Source organism: Canis lupus, chromosome 10 (assembly GCF_011100685.1).
Source record: "Canis lupus familiaris isolate Mischka breed German Shepherd chromosome 10, alternate assembly UU_Cfam_GSD_1.0, whole genome shotgun sequence".
Lineage (NCBI taxonomy): Eukaryota > Metazoa > Chordata > Mammalia > Carnivora > Canidae > Canis > Canis lupus.
In genome coordinates, this window is record NC_049231.1 from 31,215,124 (window position 1) to 31,237,897 (window position 22,774).

The following is a 22,774-nucleotide window of genomic DNA, read 5'->3' on the forward strand; positions in this document are numbered from 1 at the left end:
CTGCTAACACCTGAAAATCAGCACAGCAGGCCCCTCCCCCAGAACACCAGCTAGACGGACAACTTCCAGGAGAAGCCAAGGGACTTAAAGAACACAGAATCAGAAGATACTCCCCTGTGGTTCTTTTTTTTTTTTTTTTTTTTGGTTTTTTTTTTGTTTTTGTTTTTTTGTTTTTGTTTTTTTTTTTGTTTTGTTTTGTTTTGCTTTTTGATTTGTTTCCTTCCCCCACCCCCCTTTTTTTCCTCCTTTCTTTTTATTTCTCTTTTTCTTCTTTTTTTTCTTTCGTTTTTTTTTTTTCTCTTCCCCTTTTTTTTCTCTTTCTCTTTTCTTTCCTTCTTTCTCTCCTCTCTTTTTCTCTTTTTCCCAATACAACTTGCTTTTGGCCACTCTGCACTGAGCAAAATGACTAGAAGGAAAACCTCACCTCAAAAGAAAGAATCAGAAACAGTCCTCTCTCCCACAGAGTTACAAAATCTGGATTACAATTCAATGTCAGAAAGCCAATTCAGAAGCACTATTATACAGCTACTGGTGGCTCTAGAAAAAAGCATAAAGGACTCAAGAGACTTCATGACTGCAGAATTTAGAGCTAATCAGGCAGAAATTAAAAACCAATTGAATGAGATGCAATCCAAACTAGAAGTCCTAACGACGAGGGTTAACGAGGTGGAAGAACGAGTGAGTGACCTAGAAGACAAGTTGATAGCAAAGAGGGAAACTGAGGAAAAAAGAGACAAACAATTAAAAGACCATGAAGATAGATTAAGGGAAATAAACGACAGCCTGAGGAAGAAAAACCTACGTTTAATTGGGGTTCCCGAGGGCGCCGAAAGGGACAGAGGGCCAGAATATGTATTTGAACAAATTCTAGCTGAAAACTTTCCTAATCTGGGAAGGGAAACAGGCATTCAGATCCAGGAAATAGAGAGATCCCCCCCTAAAATCAATAAAAACCGTTCAACACCTCGACATTTAATTGTGAAGCTTGCAAATTCCAAAGATAAGGAGAAGATCCTTAAAGCAGCAAGAGACAAGAAATCCCTGACTTTTATGGGGAGGAGTATTAGGGTAACAGCAGACCTCTCCACAGAGACCTGGCAGGCCAGAAAGGGCTGGCAGGATATATTCAGGGTCCTAAATGAAAAGAACATGCAACCAAGAATACTTTATCCAGCAAGGCTCTCATTCAAAATGGAAGGAGAGATAAAGAGCTTCCAAGACAGGCAGCAACTAAAAGAATATGTGACCTCCAAACCAGCTCTGCAAGAAATTTTAAGGGGGACTCTTAAAATTCCCCTTTAAGAAGAAGTTCAGTGGAACAGTCCACAAAAACAAAGACTGAATAGATATCATGATGACACTAAACTCATATCTCTCAATAGTAACTCTGAATGTGAACGGGCTTAATGACCCCATCAAAAAGCGCAGGGTTTCAGACTGGATAAAAAAGCAGGACCCATCTATTTGCTGTCTACAAGAGACTCATTTTAGACAGAAGGACACCTACATCCTGAAAATAAAAGGTTGGAGAACCATTTACCATTCGAATGGTCCTCAAAAGAAAGCAGGGGTAGCCATCCTTATATCAGATAAACTAAAATTTACCCCAAAGACTGTAGTGAGAGATGAAGAGGGACACTATATCATACTTAAAGGATCTATTCAACAAGAGGACTTAACAATCCTCAATATATATGCTCCGAATGTGGGAGCTGCCAAATATATAAATCAATTATTAACCAAAGTGAAGAAATACTTAGATAATAATACACTTATACTTGGTGACTTCAATCTAGCTCTTTCTATACTCGATAGGTCTTCTAAGCACAACATCTCCAAAGAAACGAGAGCTTTAAATGATACACTGGACCAGATGGATTTCACAGATATCTACAGAACTTTACATCCAAACTCAACTGAATACACATTCTTCTCAAGCGCACATGGAACTTTCTCCAGAATAGACCACATATTGGGACACAAATCGGGTCTGAACCGATACCAAAAGATTGGGATTGTCCCCTGTATATTCTCGGACCATAATGCCTTGAAATTAGAACTAAATCACAACAAGAAGTTTGGAAGGACCTCAAACACGTGGAGGTTAAGGACCATCCTGCTAAAAGATAAAAGGGTCAACCAGGAAATTAAGGAAGAATTAAAAAGATTCATGGAAACTAATGAGAATGAAGATACAACCGTTCAAAATCTTTGGGATGCAGCAAAAGCAGTCCTAAGGGGGAAATACATCGCAATACAAGCATCCATTCAAAAACTGGAAAGAACTCAAATACAAAAGCTAACCTTACACATAAAGGAGCTAGAGAAAAAACAGCAAATAGATCCTACACCCAAGAGAAGAAGGGAGTTAATAAAGATTCGAGCAGAACTCAACGAAATCGAGACCAGAAGAACTGTGGAACAGATCAACAGAACCAGGAGTTGGTTCTTTGAAAGAATTAATAAGATAGATAAACCATTAACCAGCCTTATTAAAAAGAAGAGAGAGAAGACTCAAATTAATAAAATCATGAATGAGAAAGGAGAGATCACTACCAACACCAAGGAAATACAAACGATTTTAAAAACATATTATGAACAGCTATACGCCAATAAATTAGGCAATCTAGAAGAAATGGACGCATTCCTGGAAAGCCACAAACTACCAAAACTGGAACAGGAAGAAATAGAAAACCTGAACAGGCCAATAACCAGGGAGGAAATTGAAACAGTCATCAAAAACCTCCCAAGACACAAGAGTCCAGGGCCAGATGGCTTCCCAGGGGAATTTTATCAAACGTTTAAAGAAGAAATCATACCTATTCTCCTAAAGCTGTTTGGAAAGATAGAAAGAGATGGAGTACTTCCAAATTCGTTCTATGAAGCCAGCATCACCTTAATTCCAAAACCAGACAAAGACCCCACCAAAAAGGAGAATTACAGACCAATATCCCTGATGAACATGGATGCAAAAATTCTCAACAAGATACTGGCCAATAGGATCCAACAGTACATTAAGAAAATTATTCACCATGACCAAGTAGGATTTATCCCTGGGACACAAGGCTGGTTCAACACCCGTAAAACAATCAATGTGATTCATCATATCAGCAAGAGAAAAACCAAGAACCATATGATCCTCTCATTGGATGCAGAGAAAGCATTTGACAAAATACAGCATCCATTCCTGATCAAAACTCTTCAGAGTGTAGGAATAGAGGGAACATTCCTCGACATCTTAAAAGCCATCTATGAAAAGCCCACAGCAAATATCATTCTCAATGGGGAAGCACTAGGAGCCTTTCCCCTAAGATCAGGAACAAGACAGGGATGTCCACTCTCACCACTGCTGTTCAACATAGTACTGGAAGTCCTAGCCTCAGCAATCAGAAAACAAAAAGACATTAAAGGCATTCAAATTGGCAAAGAAGAAGTCAAACTCTCCCTCTTCGCCGATGACATGATACTCTACATAGAAAACCCAAAAGTCTCCACCCCAAGATTGCTAGAACTCATACAGCAATTCGGTAGCGTGGCAGGATACAAAATCAATGCCCAGAAGTCAGTGGCATTTCTATACACTAACAATGAGACTGAAGAAAGAGAAATTAAGGAGTCAATCCCATTTACAATTGCACCCAAAAGCATAAGATACCTAGGAATAAACCTAACCAAAGATGTAAAGGATCTATACCCTCAAAACTATAGAACACTTCTGAAAGAAATTGAGGAAGACACAAAGAGATGGAAAAATATTCCATGCTCATGGATTGGCAGAATTAATATTGTGAAAATGTCAATGTTACCCAGGGCAATATACACGTTTAATGCAATCCCTATCAAAATACCATGGACTTTCTTCAGAGAGTTAGAACAAATTATTTTAAGATTTGTGTGGAATCAGAAAAGACCCCGAATAGCCAGGGGAATTTTAAAAAAGAAAACCATATCTGGGGGCATCACAATGCCAGATTTCAGGTTGTACTACAAAGCTGTGGTCATCAAGACAGTGTGGTACTGGCACAAAAACAGACACATAGATCAGTGGAACAGAATAGAGAATCCAGAAGTGGACCCTGAACTTTATGGGCAACTAATATTCGATAAAGGAGGAAAGACTATCCATTGGAAGAAAGACAGTCTCTTCAATAAATGGTGCTGGGAAAATTGGACATCCACATGCAGAAGAATGAAACTAGACCACTCTCTTTCACCATACACAAAGATAAACTCAAAATGGATGAAAGATCTAAATGTGAGACAAGATTCCATCAAAATCCTAGAGAAGAACACAGGCAACACCCTTTTTGAACTCGGCCATAGTAACTTCTTGCAAGATACATCCACGAAGACAAAAGAAACAAAAGCAAAAATGAACTATTGGGACTTCATCAAGATAAGAAGCTTTTGCACAGCAAAGGATACAGTCAACAAAACTCAAAGACAACCTACAGAATGGGAGAAGATATTTGCAAATGACATATCAGATAAAGGGCTAGTTTCCAAGATCTATAAAGAACTTATTAAACTCAACACCAAAGAAACAAACAATCCAATCATGAAATGGGCAAAAGACATGAACAGAAATCTCACAGAGGAAGACATAGACATGGCCAACATGCATATGAGAAAATGCTCTGCATCACTTGCCATCAGGGAAATACAAATCAAAACTACAATGAGATACCACCTCACACCAGTGAGAATGGGGAAAATTAACAAGGCAGGAAACAACAAATGTTGGAGAGGATGCGGAGAAAAGGGAACCCTCTTACACTGTTGGTGGGAATGTGAACTGGTGCAGCCACTCTGGAAAACTGTGTGGAGGTTCCTCAAACAGTTAAAAATATACCTGCCCTACGACCCAGCAATTGCACTGTTGGGGATTTACCCCAAAGATACAAATGCAATGAAACGCCGGGACACCTGCACCCCGATGTTTATAGCAGCAATGGCCACGATAGCCAAACTGTGGAAGGAGCCTCGGTGCCCAACGAAAGATGAATGGATAAAGAAGATGTGGTTTATGTATACAATGGAATATTACTCAGCTATTAGAAATGACAAATACCCACCATTTGCTTCAACGTGGATGGAACTGGAGGGTATTATGCTGAGTGAAGTAAGTCAGTCGGAGAAGGACAAACATTATATGTTCTCATTCATTTGGGGAATATAAATAATAGTGAAAGGGAATATAAGGGAAGGGAGAAGAAATGTGTGGGAAATATCAGAAAGGGAGACAGAACGTAAAGACTGCTAACTCTGGGAAACGAACTAGGGGTGGTAGAAGGGGAGGAGGGCGGGGGGTGGGAGTGAATGGGTGACGGGCACTGGGTGTTATTCTGTATGTTAGTAAATTGAACACCAATAAAAAAAAAAAAAAAAAAAAAAAATAAAATAAAATAAAATGAATTTGTTAAAAAAAAAAAAAAAAAAAAAAAATAAAGTAAAATAAACGGTTTTGGGTTTTTTTAACCTGGGAGGAGAAAAAGGAAAATGGTAATGCAAACAGAGAAAAAGGAAATAATGGGATGGACAGGACAAATAATGACCTAGCATCTAACTAGGCGTAACCTCTATTAGACTGCTGACAAGTGGTGTCATTTCAAACAGGAAGGCAGCCCCTGGTGGTAGTGTGGTGTCCATCATCGAGATTCCCCAAGAGGAGAATGTTTGTGTGACTCATGCCACACACAATGGGCTAATCTCAAAATTATATGCTAAGAACTCCTAGAAATTAATATGAAAAAGACCAACTATGATCAAAGAATACGAATACATGGTTCTCAGAAGAGGAAATACAAATGGTTCTTTTTTTTTTTTTAAGATTTTATTTATTTATGCATGAGAGAGAGAGAGAGAGGCAGAGACACAGGCAGAGGGAGAAGCAGGCTCCATGAAGGGAGCCCGACATGGGACTCGATCCCGGGTCTCCAGGATCAGGCCCTGGGCCGAAGGCAGCGCTAAACCGCTGAGCCACCCGGGCTGCCCCAAATGGTTCTTAAACATAAAAAAAGACTCCTCTTTCTGTCAAATTTAACAAAAATAATAATGCAAATAAGACTGTATTGAGATACCATTTTTATAATCTCAGATTCGTGTAGATCTATGAGTTTGGTAGCACATTCTGTGGGTGATGCTTTGTGGAAGCAGCCATGTCAGGCTTTGCTGGTGGGAGCACAGACGGGGCACTTGGCAGAGTTGACAAAATTCCCAAAACAGAGAAAAGACATTTTGCCCTTCTGCAGAAGTACAGCTCTAGCTGGAACATGGCGAAGCCACTAAGGGCTCCAGGCCCCGGCTCCCCTGCAGTCACATCGCTATGACTGTCCAGTGGGATATGAGTAGGAAAAGGGTGGCCCTACACGCTGTGTGTGTGCTCACATGCTGCATGCTGGCAGACACAGGCATGTTCTTTCCCTCCCCGTGTGCGTGCCGTGTACCGATACTTTGGAGGCCCTCTTATCAGGAGTCGTCTCTCTGCATTCCCTAAGTAGCCTGCCCTTGGCACTTCTTTTGGCCCATGGGATGGGAGCAAACAGGACAGGAGCACCTGAAAGTGCTTGAGCTTTGGGGCTCCCCCACTGCTTCTCTTGGAAACCTTCTGCCATGATCTGAACACACCTGGGCAGGCCTGCCAGGAGATGAGTGACTCAGGCAAAGAGGAGCTCCTGTCTTCTGAGCTGCCCTGTGAGGCCTGTCAAGACCATCATATAGTAGCAGCCCCTGCCAATCCACCAGCTGACTACAGATGCCGAGCAAGCTCGGCCAGGAGGGTCCACACTGAACCTGGTCCAGACAGCCCACCTGAGCCAGGCCAGATTGTCCACCCATACTTTTAAGCTACTGGGTGATTTGTTACACAGCAGTGCTGATATGGTACACTCCTGAGACCAGATTTCTGAGTGCTGCATGTCATGTGCCCTGCTATGCTATCGCTCGCTGTCTTCACCATTCCACAATCATTCCTGAGATGGCTCATCGCTCAGTCTCATTCTTGAGTCACGCAAGCAGTACCAGCAAATCCTCATCAAGACTCTACTTGCCCAGGGCTAGGGACTCAAAGTCAGATGCTCTGGCTTCAAGGAGCTTACCCTCCAGCAAGAGACAAATAGAAATGTTTATTTTAGGCACTGCCAAGTGCAGCAATGAGAATAAAGTGGGAAGGAATGTTGGTATGCCTTCCCTCCGTTGACAAGGAGGGAAATAGGGCACTCAGCGCTTGATATACACTGTTTACAAATGAGCGAAGCAAGTCACAAAGGGATAGCTCCTGTTTTGCGACCATAATCCCATGAATTTCCGCCAGGCCATGTTTCACAGAGCATTACGGAAACCAAGACAGAAAGATAGAGAAAACATAGAGAGTCAAGCAGAGCACAGCCAGGATTAGGATTCAGGTGTGGACTGCAGAAGCAGTCGGGGATGGACTGTGCTTCAGCCTAATGTACCAGGGGTAGATAGGGCATGTGTTCAGGGGGGTGTGAGTTGGAGATGACATCGTTCAGAGCTGCTGTGTTCTCAGAGAAACAGGTCCAAGTTACCAGCTCGTTGGGATGCAGAAGGCTGCTCCCTGCATGATTGTAGGACCCAGGGAACTACATTTTATCCCCCCCACCCCCACCCGCACCCTGCACATGTGTGGCTCAGGTTCATGGCAGTTTAAGAACCACTGAACTGATGGACGGCCACCTCTTACATGAGTGACAAGCCTCTCTACAAGACAAAGCCAGCCAGAGCAACTTTTTAACCCAAGGAAAATGCTCTTTAATAAATAACATGAAGAAATAAATCCCCCTTTCCTTCAGAACACAACTTGCAAATGCTCCTTTTTATGTCCAACATTAAAACCAGAATGGGAAAAAACCAACCAACCAAACAAACAAACAAACAAAACAGAATGGGAGCTAGTGATGGAGCCATCCTGGTCAGGCGTCTGAAGGAATGAGTTGTTTCCTTTTCTCTCCCTGCCCCCCCCCCCCACCCCCTTGTTCTTCTAAGATACTGTTTCTTCTTTTAGTTAAATGACAGACTTCAGTAAAGCAGTAGAAGATGTAAAAATAGCAACTATTCAGGAAAATTCTGGGAAGAATCATCAATTTCTGTTTGAAAATGTAGGAAGTCAAGTCCTCTGGAGTCAGAGATGGGGGAGCCCAGAGTCTGGTATAGAACCCAAAAGAGCTTCCTGAAGCCCCTACGGGGGTCTGGCAGGTGCCTCATTTTATCAGCTCAGGGAACCTGCCTCGGGACCTGGAGCCTAAGGTGAGTTTTAGGGATAACAGCACCCCCTTCTGGTGCAAGTGGTTTTAAACATATAAAACCTTGCAAATCCTGAGCCAAGTGGCGAGCTTTCTGTCTGTGCATGGGGTAGAACCCCTTGCTGCCTTGGCGATTCTCCTCCCAGAGCTCCCTGGTCTCTTTGGAGTGAGCCCCTCTCTGGGGTACACATGCCCTCCTGACATGTGGGCAGCTCAGGGGCCTGCAGGTTTTGCCAGAGATCACTGTGCCGGAGGAGTTAGATTTCCATTTAGCGACTTAAGCATTTAAATTGCTGGGATTTAATTCTTCCTGCAGAAAACCAGGGTCTCTTCTGACTGGTATCAGGCGGCAGCAAGTGAAACCTTTGTTTTCCTTCTAAAAAACATTACAACCAACTGACTAAGTGTGATCTCTTTGCATGTCTCTGTCTTGCTAGGTGTATCAGATTGTGATCAGAGTGTGCACCTTGCCCAGGGCCCATGGCCATATCCTTTTCCCTGTCATTTCCCTGGTGGCCCTCTCAGGAAATACTCAGCACTGTCTTTACTATAAACTCTAGGCCTCATTTCTCACACATTGGCCCTACCCTAGTGAACTGTCCATGGGCTGCTGACCCTTAGGTAGAATTTATGTGGGATACCGTTAGGGTCAACATGGGTAGAAGGGGGCCTATCAGCCAGGGTTCAAGCCCAGAGCCTGCCACTTAATGGCTCTGTGACTTAGGGCAGGTGATTTAACCTATTTGGGTTTTGGTCTCCTCATACCTAAGATGGGGCAATAGTGACAGACTGTAACTCACAGGGTTAGTGTGAGAATCCAATGAGCTGATACATGTTAAGTGTTCAGGACAGCGATTAGCAAAAGGCTTTTCAGTTCATGTTCGCCATTATTCCAGCTCCTTTGCTGAAGGCCTAAACTTATCCTGTGGTTGTGTTCTTGGTTGTATTTCCTCAAGTCCTATCCTAAAATCCCATGGCCTTGGGTAAGAGAGAGCCCCAGAAAACAGCGAAGTCCGTAGGGGGTACAGCTATCAGAGATAGCAAGGAATGTGAAATTCTAGTTAATTCCACTTATAACCTTCAGGACCTAATTGCTAGGTCTGACTTTGTGGCCTGATTTTTCTAGAAGAAGCCACTGTGACTGACCCAAATCTATCTCTGCCTTCTTAGGGTGGGCTGTGTCTGATGACACAAGAGCTAGGTGCTGGGCCAGCTCCTTGCCGTGCACCCCATTCCTGAGTCGGTGCCTCTTACCTGGGGTCCACAGATAAATTAGGGTGGTTCTCAAACCCCCTCAGAAATTGTGTGCAGATTTTGGTGGCATTGTTACACATGGGTTGTCACTTTCTTAGAGGGAAGCTGTTGTGGAAGTTAGAGCGTGTCTCTAATACTTACAGGTGTTGACTGGGAAGATCGGAGACTTGGTTGTGAGGGAAGTAAGTTTGTGAGCACTCCCCAGTGCTTCATCCTGGGGTAGCTTTGTTTAGGAAGGTAGAGTTTGCTTTCCCATGGCTCAGATTGTTCAGCCTCAGGATTACCAATCAGTGCTTTTCACAATTAAGGGGAATATGCAGGGAGGAAAAGAAAAAGCCACATGCTAACTTTCAGAACTAGAGATTTTCATGGGCTGTTTTAAATTATTCACGCTCCCCGTTCCCTTTATTAATGTAGAAAATAAAGAGTTGGCAGTGTTTTAGAGACCCAGGCCCCAACACAAGAGTGTTTGTTTTCTTTTTCAGGCTCCAATAAACATAAAAAAAAAAAAAACCTGATAGCATCCCCATGGCCACTTCCATGGGATTCTTGTCATGACTGTCTCGTAAGTGGGAGATGAAGGAGCTTAAATAGGAAGAAGTAGGGAGCATCTCCCCAGTTATACAGACATTGTTCTCGAGGGTAAGGTTGGCCAGCCCTCCATGAATCGTATGGCAAGTAGCAGGACTGATTGGGTTATTTGTGGAGCCCAGTACAAAATTACATTTATGACTCCTTTTTCCAAAACTGTTTATGAATTTCAGAGTGGTGACAGCAGAGTGTTAAACCAAGGGCAGAGTCCTTCTGGGGGTCCTTTGTGGCTAAACAGGACACAAGACCATGAGGCCAGCCCTGGAAGGATGCTGGGTTGCAGAGCTCTTCCCCCGTCATTGCCCCACTCTGACCTTCTGGACATCTTGCTATGTGTCGCCCACAACAGGCACACGCCAGCCTCTTGGCTTTGTACTTGCTGTTCCTCTGCCTGGAAGTCGGTGCCCTCAGGTCCCCCTAGAGTCCACTTGTTTCCTTTAGGTTTCTGCTAAGACCTCACCTTTGCGGAAGGGCCTTGCCTGACCACCCTCTTCCAAACAGCACTCCCTTCGTGCTCTCTGCACCCTCCTCTGCAGCAGAGGCATGGCTCTCACCATACATATATTTTATCATTTATTGCTGTTCTCACCACAATGAAATATAACCTCTCGGAGGGCTGGGACTTGTTGGGTGTCACTCACTGCCATACTTTGTAGGGCTCACCTGGGGCCAGCCACATAGCTGTGACCCGGTATTTGTGAGTGCATGAGGCAAAGGCAATCCAGAGGCAAGGTTTCAAGAGAACGCTGAGAGTTTGCTCTCGACTCGGCCTGCTTTCATCAGTGATATCCTCAGGTAGAAGCATTTCTTCTCTTGGTCTCAATGATTCTGGGTGCCTGATCCTGACTGTGAAACAGAGAACAGGTCTCAAAGTGTAAGAGGCCAAAGTCATTAGTCAGTTTTAAGAATATGCTAGAATACACTACTTTCTACACTGAGTTAGCAGCTGTTGGGTGGGCGAGTTCTGAGGTCAGGTGTGCTGCACGGGGAAGCACGGTGAACTAACCCCGGACTTCAGGGTTCTCAGAACTCTCTGTGTGCTGATACGCACTGAGTTTTACAAACTCATTCACACAGTTCCCCAAGCATCTCAGCACAGTTCATCTGGGAGGTATACATCGGGACCCCGTCCTGGTACTTTGGCAGATTCACTGGCCCATACATCAGGAGGCTGAGCTCCGTCCCTGGACTCCGCCCTATCTTCTAGAAAGATGAAGTCAAGGTGCCCTATCCCTCTACCCTGGGTTCTTCAGTCCATGAAACCAGGGTAGCGTTTCTAATCATTGTATTATTAAATGTGTGCTGGGCAAGCCCAGAATTCCTGTCCAGCTCCCATATTCTAGAAAAGACAATCCTGGCTCTTGTTCTCTGATTGCTGTCAAAATTCTTTGACTCATTTATTCATTCAGCCAGTAGATGTATGCCAAGTGCCTGTTAACGTGCTAGGGACTCTTTGAGCCCCTCAAAAAAAAAAAAAAAAAACCACCAGTGAAAATAAACCACATCTCTGCCTTCTGGAACTGACCTTTTCATAGATATCCAGGATGAGCAACCCAGCATGGATAGATTTGCTGTGTGTCTCGGTCTTGATGCACCAGTTAGCACTGGAAAAGCCACTCGTAAGGGTGTGAAAGAAGGAACATTTGGACACAAAGTCCAGAGACCCAGATTACTGTTCAGGCCTCACCACCAGCAAAAGTGGCTTTGAGATCACGAGTTTACGCTCTGAAGTCACACCATACCAGGTTCAATCTTGGCTCTGCTGTTTGCTAAGACCTTGAGCAAACAGCTTCTCAATATCAGCTTGTTTTCTCATCTGTAGACTAAGGCGAGGCACACCACCTGCCACCAAGGAGATACTGTGCACAAAACACTTAGCCCAGAGCCTGGTTCATGCTGTGCACATGAGGCTGTCTGTCCATTCATGTACCTCAGACCCTCTGTGAACCTAGGCCAGCCACGTTCCTTGCACTTTGGCTGCCCCCTTCTGTAAGGTGAAGTGTTATCTCATCACGGAGGCCTGTGTTTCAGACTCCATTTAAATAGCATCAGAACTGGGATCCCTGGGTGGCGCAGCGGTTTAGCGCCTGCCTTTGGCCCAGGGCGCGATCCTGGAGACCCGGGATCGAATCCCACATCGGGCTCCTGGTGCATGGAGCCTGCTTCTCCCTCTGCCTATGTCTCTGCCTCTCTCTCTTTCTCTCTCTGTGACTATCATAAATAAATAAAAAATAAATAAATAAATAAATAGCATCAGAACTGGGATGATTGTCTCTCCTCCATGTGTACACTGGCCAACCGAAACATGGCTCTAGGAGATCTCTGGATCTGTATCTGTACCTGTGTAGAGAGACATATCATATATGTATATGTAAGGCTATTCATCTATACATATGCATATGCATCATCCTTTGTGTGCATGTGTAAAGGACCTCAGCTTTTAAGTCTGTAGTAGAGCCTTTCTGCTTCTGTCATTGCAATCTATGGTCAACATTCCATATGTGGAAGTGTAGCAGGGTCAGAAAAATTAATTTCTGCCCATTCCAATGCAAGGGTCCTATCAACCCTGTTGTAATCCATGGAGCTTTTATTTAATTTCCTCTTTTGCATGTGTTTGTTTTATTTCTGTTTATCCTTTCTCCCCTGGATCTATCATCATCCTGCTTACCATTTACTAATTTTCTTGGGCAGGAGCATCTTCTTGCGGAGTGTCTCCATCATCTGCATAGCAATTCTAAGATGCAGGAGCCTGGCTATATAATGGGTGCGGAATAGGGAGCAAAAAGTGCTTGAATTGCTCTGTGCTCAATAATACTCAGATCTTTCACAAGGGTTAGCCCATTTAGCACACAAAGGAACCTCAGCCAAAATTTAGACATGGGTAGTTTTTCCTATTACCTTGAAATTAGTCTCGATTACCCTTAAATTATTGAAGATTGACCGCCATGCAAAGTGGTTTCTCCTTTCATTAATCTTACTAACTGGCTGCATTTGTTACAAATCTTTTTTTTTTTTTTTTTTTTTTTCCCTAGCCAGCACAATTCCCTTTCTGCAGAAAGGTTTTTCTCCTGCAGTGCCTTTCTTTTACATCCCTTACTTTTCTTTTGAGCATTTGATTAATGGTCACACCAGAGCACATCCTGACAGCCGTGCTTCTACCCATGTTTGCCCAGCAAAGCCATCTGGATGCAATGTTTGCATCTTCTATTTTCTGGGATCCTTGGGTGTTAGACACCTTCCCCCACCGCCTCCCCCCAAAGAAAAACCTTGGTCAGGGTAATATAACACATCTGGCTCAGGCATTTTAAAAAGAGAATATCCAAAAATAACAGTGCATGTGTATGTGTTCCTCATTATTGAATAAAGTCCGTGCATCACAGAATCTATTGGAGACTAGAAACGATTAGCAGAGGTGACAGAAATCCTACATCTTCTACTGCTTAGAGATCACCCCCTAAATTAGTTAGTTAACTTTCAAATTTTCTGAATAATTTTTAAAGACCATTGTCTTCCTTCTAAATGCAGTTCTCATTCTTGCTTTGTATTTTCACTTAACATTATTGATCTTAATAACTATCACTTTCGCTGCCTGGGTAATGTTCCATCTAGTGATATATCATCATTAATATTTTAAGACATTCTCCCTATTTTTGGCCAGCTAGGTTGTTTCTGGTTTTTTGAAGATTTACTTAAGACTTTATTGAATTTTGGTGGCACGTGGCATTCCTTCTTTCAGATTCATCTTTCAATATCAATTAGCAGAGTGTGATTTTTGGGGCCACAGGTTTGAATTTTCTTGAAGTTCTTAATCTGCATTGTTCGTTTCCTTCTTACAAGGCATGTGCCCCTTCATAGTGCAACCAGTTGTATCAGAGAGAGGCCTAGCAGAGGTAAATTTAATGTGTTAGCTCATAATGAAGTTCTGGCTTTGATTTTTCTTTCACAGGACATTTTTTTAATAATAAATTTATTTTCTATTGGTGTTCAATATGCCAACATACAGATAACACCCAGTGCTCATCCCGTCAAGCACACCCCTCAGTGCCCGTCACCCATTCACCCCCACCCCCCGCCCTTCTCCCCTTCCACCACCCCTAGTTCGTTTCTCAGAGTTAGGAGTCTTTATGTTCTGTCTCCCTTTCTGATATTTTTGATAAGAAAAAACATAGTGACTTTAAAAAAATTACTTTAACTGTGTGATCTGACCACCAACCAAACAAGTAAATGGTTCCCTTTCTTGGGCCTCAGTCTTCCTACCTGTAAAATAAAGCCATCAGTCAAGACGAGGCACATGTGTGGGTGGTCATTATAGTTGAACAATTTGACTAAAGCACTTCTCTAGGTGGAGTTGGAGGAGAGGCTGGCCGTTAAAATAGAAAAATGACATCCGGGATCCCTGGGTGGTGCAGTGGTTTAGCGCCTGCCTTTGACCCAGGGCGCGATCCTGGAGACCTGGGATCGAATCCCATGTCAGGCTCCCGGTGCATGGAGCCTGCTTCTCTCTCTGCCTGTGTCTCTGCCTCTCTCTCTCTGTGTCTATCATGAATAAATAAAAAAAAAAAATCTTTAAGAAAAATGACATCCCGTTTCATGGGGGATAATCAACCTTGACATCACTAAGCTTTGTCTTCAGCAAGCCAGGGTGTGCAGAAAAACTGCCTCACAAGATGCAGTGGAGGCAATTAGAGACGACAAGACACACGATCCTCATACACACATCCTTCCACCAAGTCCTTTTCCAGGGTGAAGCATTCCATTCCTGCCCCAGGGGCTGGATGGGAATATCCCCGCTTTGGAGGAGTTCATTCTCCAAGTGGAGTCACCCCATCTCTGTGAGATTCATCTCGGGGGCCAAACTGCTTAGTTTGCCTAAATCTTCAGAACGTTGGGGGATGATGCTGGCAGAGCTGGAATGTTCTGAGGTTGATGAGGCAAAGCTGAGTCCTGCTTTGCGCTCTGTAGTGGTATCACAGGGAACATGTAGAAACCTCTTTAAATGCCAAGGAAATACCACCCGTCTTGTCTACGTCAGAGCCTTCCAGGTCCTTAACAGTTTAAAGGACACTCAACAAATATTACCACATAGGACACCAAGCTTCCAGATACTCCACATAAGGGCACAGGAGAGCACACATACAGGTACAACACACCCGGGTAGCATCAGCAATGTAACAAAGAAGTAGCCATAAAAGCTGCAAGCGAAGGTACCCGAGTACAGCTGCCACATGTGGAAACATCTGTGCAAATGGGAGCAAAGTCTGGCTGCCCCATATTGGTCTCATTAGCCATTTAATAGCCCATCAGTGGAACGGGAAAGAAGTCACTTTGTGTGTGATGGATTGTTTGACATCACGCCACTGTCATGGCATCTACTACCTTGAGTTGCGTTTATTAGTTTATGTGCCCATCCTCCTCTCAAGAAGAGGGCCACATGCCAGTCATCAGAGAGCCGGAACCACGTGGCACAGACCTCAGAATCAAAAGCTATGTTGATTTGTGATCTCTGTGGGCTTCCATTGTCTTACCTGTGACACGTGGATGATGTCACTCACCGGCCAAGGCAGTAGCAGAGTCATTGGTTCATCCTCTGGAGCCAAGTGACATGGGTGCGAAGTTTACCATCACCTTCTATTAACAGAGTGGTATTGGCCAAGCTGCTGAACCTCCCTATGGTGCAGTTTCTTCTTCCGGAAAGTTCTAACTCCCAGGGTTGTTAATGCTGATTAAATAAGTGTGTGTCAGGTGCTTAGCGGAAACTCGGCACCTGACCAGCAAGGTGTACACCTGTGCTGATATCACCGAACTGTCACTTCCTTCCAAGAAGGCTGCAGGGTTTAGGACAAATGCCTTCCTACTGCTTGGTGCACGGTGGGGCTTAAGAAGTAGTATGGTTATCATGGTTAAATCCTTCTCTCCCAGCACATTGCCTGCCTATGGCTATCAGTTGAACAGAATCATGAGCTCATTCCTCAGTTTTATAGTTAGGTAGGGGCAGGCACCTTTATTATCGTATTTTTACACATTTTGCATCTTTAGGTCTAAAATGTTTATAAAGAACAGGGTGGGAGGGAAGTCCTAGCATGAAGCACAGGACATTTTTCTAATGGCCAGTTTGTCATTGCGAGGTGAGCCCCAGGTTAAGTAAGCTTTACTCATTTTTTCCTTACTCTTTGGGATTCATTCTGTCCAGATGAAAAGCAGGATGGAGCGACTGTAAAATCATCAGTTAGGTTGTGTGGGGGCGGGGCAAATCATCCATTGCACCTTTCGGCAGCAATCCCCTGCATTAGTAAGGCGCCGTCCTCCCCTGTGAGGTGGTGCCCACGGAGACCAACCAAACATTCTGTGGTCGTCTTCTGCTTCTGTTCGCAACAGGTGGGACCACTGAGATGGGAGTGGAGAACCCAGCTGGGCTAAGGGTAGGAGCAAATTGGGGAGGCCAGTGATTCTCAACAGGTGGCCCTGGGATCAGCAGCATTCATGTCACCTGGGAACTTCTAAGGTACTCACTTTCTTGGGCCCCACCCCACACCTGGTGAATGGGAGTTCCTGGGGGTGGGGCCCCGCAGTCTGTGCTAAATAACCTACAGGTGATTCTGATATGTAGGAAGTTTGAGACCCACTAGGGTAAGCTGAACATTTCAGACACTTGATGCCTCTTTTAAGGACAGCCTAAGGCTTGCGATACCTGCTCTTTTTCCTCACTCCCCAAGCAAATATATACCTGTGACCACACAATCAGAGCGGTAAATTGAAGCCAATTAGCAGCTAAGTAACTGCCAGCACTTGTCACCAGGGTAGTTGTTAGTAATTAGCACTAATGACTCTAGAGAGGAAAACAGTTGTGGTTCAAAGACATCCCCACCATTTGAATTCACTCTGAGTTTTCTCAACGTTTTCCTGCCATGTTTCTCTTTTACATTCAAACACCATCACAGTTGGATGGATGCTTCTCTTGAGACGAGATCACATGAAGAAATAATATGCAGTGGTGTTTTTTAATGCTTGCCAGGATGCGCTGATTGAGTTGGGGTGTATGTGAAAGTTGTGAATCCGCCTTTTGGATGCACCTGCATAATTCCTATGGCGATGTCAGGATGTACATTGTAACTTTCTCCGGGAAGCATAAAGTGATTTATAGGCATGTCAGAAATTGTTGGATGAGCTCACCAAATGACAGTTCTTTCTGAGTTTTGTGAGAATAGAACCAAAGAGAAGAGAAACCAAGAAAGGGTCATTTTCAAATAGAAAGTCAACTTTGTAAACTTTTGAAAACTTTGGTGTTGAGCTAACAAACATAGATTTTTAAGAAAATCTTCCAAGAAATCCTAAAGGATACAATTAACCCGATCCTCCCGTTAGCTCCTATGTGAACATGGTGCATATAGAAGGGGAATGGCTACTTTGGAACCGAGGGGCTCCTTCAGTTTTGCAAGGATCATATTTTGCACATTCCCAGTTCTCGGCAGCCACCCTCTTGCCTTGCCTGGGGGTGACTCTCCGAGCAATCTTCAGATGGTTGGATCGAGGTGAGTGAAGCTGGATTGAATGGTGTCTGAGATTCTCTTTTCAGTACAGATACTATGTGCTCCACCGTGATCAAAGCTCATCACTGTGAAAGTTTGTGAAGTAGACAGATGTTTAGTTGTGTGGGGTCGTGTTAATTAGGAGAGGGAGCATGTTATCAAAGGGAAGGCTGCCTGTTTCAGCTGTCTCCTTTCTTCCCTCAACCCAAAGACGTAAAGTTAGGGCAGTTTGTTAAAAACTTAGGGAGGAGGGAAAAACTGTGTGATTTCAAAGTTCACCTCTTTCAGGAGGTGAGAGCTTTTTCAAACTGCTAGATTATTTGTAAAGATTGAGTCTGAGACATTTCCCATGGGTGTCTGATTCCCATACCACCTCAGTGCAGAACAAGCTGAGATGCCTGAATTTACAGACATAAGAGAGGCTGGTCCTGAACATGCTTCCTGGGCATAATCTTTTTATTTTAATTCATTATGGTAAAATATAACAAGTCAGCATTTTAATCATTTTCAAGAATACAGTTCAGTGTTAAGTACATTCCCAGTGATCAACCATCACCATCATCCCATCTCCAGAGCTTTTTTTTTTCATCTTCCCAATCTCTGTACCCATTAAACACTACCTCCCCATTCCCCATTCTGCCATCCCCTGGCACCCAAAATTTACTAAATCAAACTGCTCACAAGCCCTCAGATCTTTGCATATTTTAATTTCTGTGCCTGAAATGCCCATCTCATCAGCTTGGTAAACTCCCACTCATCCTTAAAGCATCCCTCTGGTGTCACTGTGGGCTTGGTTCTCATAGCCCTTCGTGTGTCTATGGTGTGTGACACTATCATAATGATCAATTCCCTTATCTCTCTGTGACTTCTCTTTTCCCTTCAACCTGTGAGTACCCCTTGCTCTAGTGACTCCCAAATATATGGCAGAAAGCCCCAGTGCATGGTCAGTGCTCAGTATGCTTTGTTGAGCAGCTTGCTTAATAGAGGCCAGAAAGCCCAAAAATTCTACTAGAATTTGTATGTGTGTGTGTGTGTGTGTGTGTGTGTGTGTATGAACAAAGGAGATCCATTTGGGACCTCACAGATGATTCCATTACACTATCTCAGCTCCTCCCCAAGTGGAATTTTGCAAGTCGAGTACAGCTTGGGTGAAGAGGAAGGGCCCCTGTGAGATGCATCGGTGATTGTATGTCCCTAGTGCCAAATTCCTGCCCTAGGGGTCTTGATCACTGGCTCCAGGAGTTGTATGGTTTCTAAACCTTGTTCAGAATGTCATTTATTACTGGGTTTAAATGGAAAATTGTTCCAGAAACGACAGCTGCCTCTCCAGGCCTAAGAAGATCTCTTTCTCTGACTTGGGAAAAAAAAAAAAAAAAAAAAGTATTTTACATAGCAAGTTCTGTTCTCAAGGCATCCTGGGAGGTAAAGAGGTTTGAAATGAGATGAGACCCTTCCTCCCTTTAGGGAAGATCTAATATAAGAGAGGAGTCAGGCAAGTGTCCAGGAGAATGCATACAGTGAGTCTTGTAAGATTGAGAACAGTTTGTAATTATGAAGCATAGGGAATGTTGCTGCCCTGACCCGCACATTCATGCCTACTATGCTTTAGGGCCTTGGGGTGTCTGGGATGATAAGAGCAGTCCCTGGCGAGGAAGGCAGCATGATGATTATATCCAGTGTAGAATGGCCGGTGCTTTGTAGAGCAGAGAGCAGGTTGCTCTGGAAGCAGAGCTGTTGTCAGGTCCATCATTTATTAAGTACTAGGAAGTGAGGGAAGAGAAGGGAAATTGATTCCAAATGACAGGAACCAAAAGCTGATGCTTAAAATGACAGTCTCGGCACGACAGGGAATCCCGAAGGCCTAGAATGCCCTCTTGTCTTACCCACGTCATGAGTTGGTAAGGCTGTGCACACCCTCAATGGCTGGGAAACTCATTACCTGTCACAACGGCACATTGTGCCTCCAGAGAACACTGACCTTTAAAAGTTCTTCATATTCAGCCCCAAATCTCTTCTGTAACTTCTTTCTTTGTTTCCAGGACTTGCCCTCCCCGTGCAGAACAAATCCCCCTTCCTAGCCATGTGCAATGGACTTGGTGAGCCTCCTCTTCTTCCAGGAAAACCATGATCAGTTTCTAGAGTTTTTCGAGGGGTAGGGATGACATGGGAGCTGGCAAGAGGTTAGCAGAGCCCATATGGGTCCTCTCATCTCTCCTGTGATAGTGGTATTAGCTGCTGCTCCAGATAGAAGCCAGGGACACCTGTGAGAAGCTGACCACCCACAGCCTCAGCTCACCCCAGCATCTGGATGGGCCACAGGAAAAAACCTGCTCTGGCAGCCTGCTTCTTCCCTTTATTGTAGTCCTGGCCCCAGGACTGGCCCCCAGCCCAGGGTCCGTCTTGGCACAGCAGGATGGGGGAAGGACAGGAGAGGCCCTCGGATCTCTGGAAGCCCTGTGCCTCTTCAGTCCCGGCAAGACTGATGAACAAAGGCCCCTTAGCATTTCTGAGCATTCTGAGTGTTTTAAACTTCTGATACTGAGCCGTTAGAAATGGAGCGGCTCTGTCGGTTCTGGGGGCCAGCCATTTGTTGTTTCCTTGCACCTGACACCTTTGGCCACCAGTCACCTTCTCACCTGCAGTGCCACCTGAGCTCTGTCTCCACGTCCGAACTAGGATAGATGGCAAACACTTGAGTCCTGCACCACTGGCCAGAACACGTGGTTAATGTACTTTTGATTGGTGTTTGTTCCTGTTTCAGTAATCACAGCGTCCACCTAAGGTATTTTAAATGTGTGTATCTTATGGCAGGTGTGCTGCTGACACTTCACAGGAAATGTTTCATTCTGTAGCACCTTATGAGCAACCCTATGAGTTGGTGGTGTGGATCTTGCACAGATGTGAAAACTAAAGCTTGCAGGCAGGAAATCGCCTGCCCTCTTTCACATGGCTCAGTGATTTGTAGAGCAAGGATTCAAAGCCCCCTCTGTTGGATTCTGATATTTGAACTCTTAGTCACTATTTCTTTTGTGTGTGTTTTTAGATGTATTTCAGATACCGTAAAATTCACCCATTTATAGTGTATCGTTGAATGTTTTTTAGTAAATTCACAGAGCTGTGTGACCGTCACTGCAGTCTATTTTAGAACTTGGACGCTCCCAAAGAGACTACCCGTCAGCCATCACTCCCCATTCCTCCATTCCCCCAGCCTAAGGAACTGCTAACCTGCCTCCTCGCTGTGTGCAGTTACCTGTTCTGAACACTTCGTATAAATGGAGTCCTGCATTGTGTAACCTTTGTGTCTGGCTTCTTTCACTTCACCCTAAGGTTCCTCCATGTTGTAGCAGGTGTCAGCCCTTGTTCCTTTTTGTGGCTGTATAATGTTCCATCATATGGAAATGCCACATTTTATCTTTTCCTTCATGGCCGATGGACACTGAGGCTGTTACCACTTCTTGACATTGTGAATAAGGCTGCTGTGAAATTTGGGTACAAGTTTTTGTGTCAGCATATTTGCATTTCTCTTGTTAGATCCCTGGGAGTGCAATTTCTGGGTCATGTGAAACTCCATATGCGGCGTTTTAGAAGGAACTGCCAGGCCATCTTCCAAAGTGGCTGCTCCATTTCCCATGTTCTTGACTGCTTTTTTTGAGTGCAGGAATCATGTCTTAGGTGAGCAAACCCTCCTCACTTCATTATTTTAGTTCAGTGACTAACCTGGTGAATTCCAGCTGCACAACACAGAATAGCTAACTATAAAGTTTCTGAGGGGTACCTGATTGGGATCTCAGCTTCGGGACTTACCACTTCTGTGACCTTGAGTTTATCAACCATTCATTCTGTATGAGTAAAATGAATTGATTTGATGCTAATCAATGAATTAATGGATGTAGTGAGACACAGTATATAAAATCCTGACATGGGGCCTAGAGCATTATAGGAAATTTTTCACTTCACTTCAGCTTTTATACTTGAATTTCTACTGTGTGCTGTGAAAGCACATAGTCAGGACCAAAAGAGTAAGTAGTGAAAAATATAGACCAAAGTCCACACCTCCTTTCCTCTTCACATACTTCCTCTCTCTGCCTCACTCCGGAAAGATTAGTGTTCTGTGTTTTGTGTGTGTGTGTGTGTGTGTGTGTATTCTGTGTTTCTAGAATGACTTGTTCTCCCTGCTGCCGCAGGACCTTTGCACATGCTCTTCACTCACACTGGAACTGTCTTCCCTGGGTTCCTTGGCCAACCTCCCACCTTTGCTTGGTTGATCCTACATGCTCTGCCAATCACTGCCATCACTGCTTCAGGGAGAACCTTGCCTATTCAGATCAATTCCTCCTATTTTATTCCTACACAAGCATCACACGTTTCCCCTTCATAGTACTTATGATAACTGTCATTTGGTATTTACTTGCTTTTGCATGATTCTTTCATTCATGTCCCATATATTCCCACTAGACTCCTAAGTTCCAGGAGGGCAGGGCCTGGTGTGCCACTGTCCATTGCTGTATCCCTAGTATCCGGCAAGCAGTAGTAAGCACTTAGTAAATATCTAATGATGGAACGAAGATCTGTTCCTTTCCCAGTAATTACAAACTGTCAAAAGTGACTGCTCTGAGCTGGGAGGAGGGCATCATCCACATCGTAGGTAAGTGAAAACTCATTGTGCAAACTGCCTGCCACCCCATCTGGATCACCCTGTTCGAGTAGAATATCTATGTGTTGATGGACAGCCAGGTGTTAAACAGGTTGAGATGAAGAAAGACTTGGAGCACTTCCGACCAAGAAAGAAACCCTGAGTGTATGAGATCAGAATTGATGGCTGCCAGCAGGCAATTTCAGGGTAACTAGCCCATCTCCTGCTCCATAATAAAGTTAATTAATCCTCGGTCTTGTCCATCTTCCTTCCACCCTATGACCACCACCAGCCACTGATTCTCACAGGTGTGTGCATGCAGATTAATGCCCCCCTAGGGCGTGACTCTTTTGGCAGCAGTGATGCGGGGGGCAGCCCCCGACCCTTTCCCAAAGTCAGCATCTTCTGTTTCCTGCTCCTGTTCTTGTGAGGAGCAGCCCCTCTTCTGCTTGCTGCCTTTGAAGTATAAGTAATAAACTTTTACAGATGGTGACAAGAAAAGCCTCATT

General features: G+C 44.2%; 1 protein-coding gene and 1 long non-coding RNA gene across 6 annotated transcripts in view; one reads left to right on the plus strand and one right to left on the minus strand.

The window, feature by feature from the left end:
• The window catches only part of LARGE1 (LARGE xylosyl- and glucuronyltransferase 1), a 526,275-nt gene that overhangs the window by 327,904 nt on the left and 175,597 nt on the right, over positions 1-22,774 (plus strand). The gene's annotated exons all lie outside the window — the stretch shown is intronic.
• On the minus strand, positions 8,009-16,756 carry LOC111097664. 2 transcript variants are annotated; one of them, XR_005365644.1, is made up of 3 exons: positions 15,632-16,756; positions 10,770-10,952; positions 8,009-9,808 (listed from the first exon to the last, which is right to left on the minus strand). It is a non-coding gene; the product is annotated as an uncharacterized LOC111097664 (long non-coding RNA). The 2 variants fall into 2 exon arrangements; XR_005365643.1 differs by lacking the exon at positions 8,009-9,808 and having other exon boundaries at positions 10,131-10,952; positions 15,632-15,825; positions 16,274-16,755.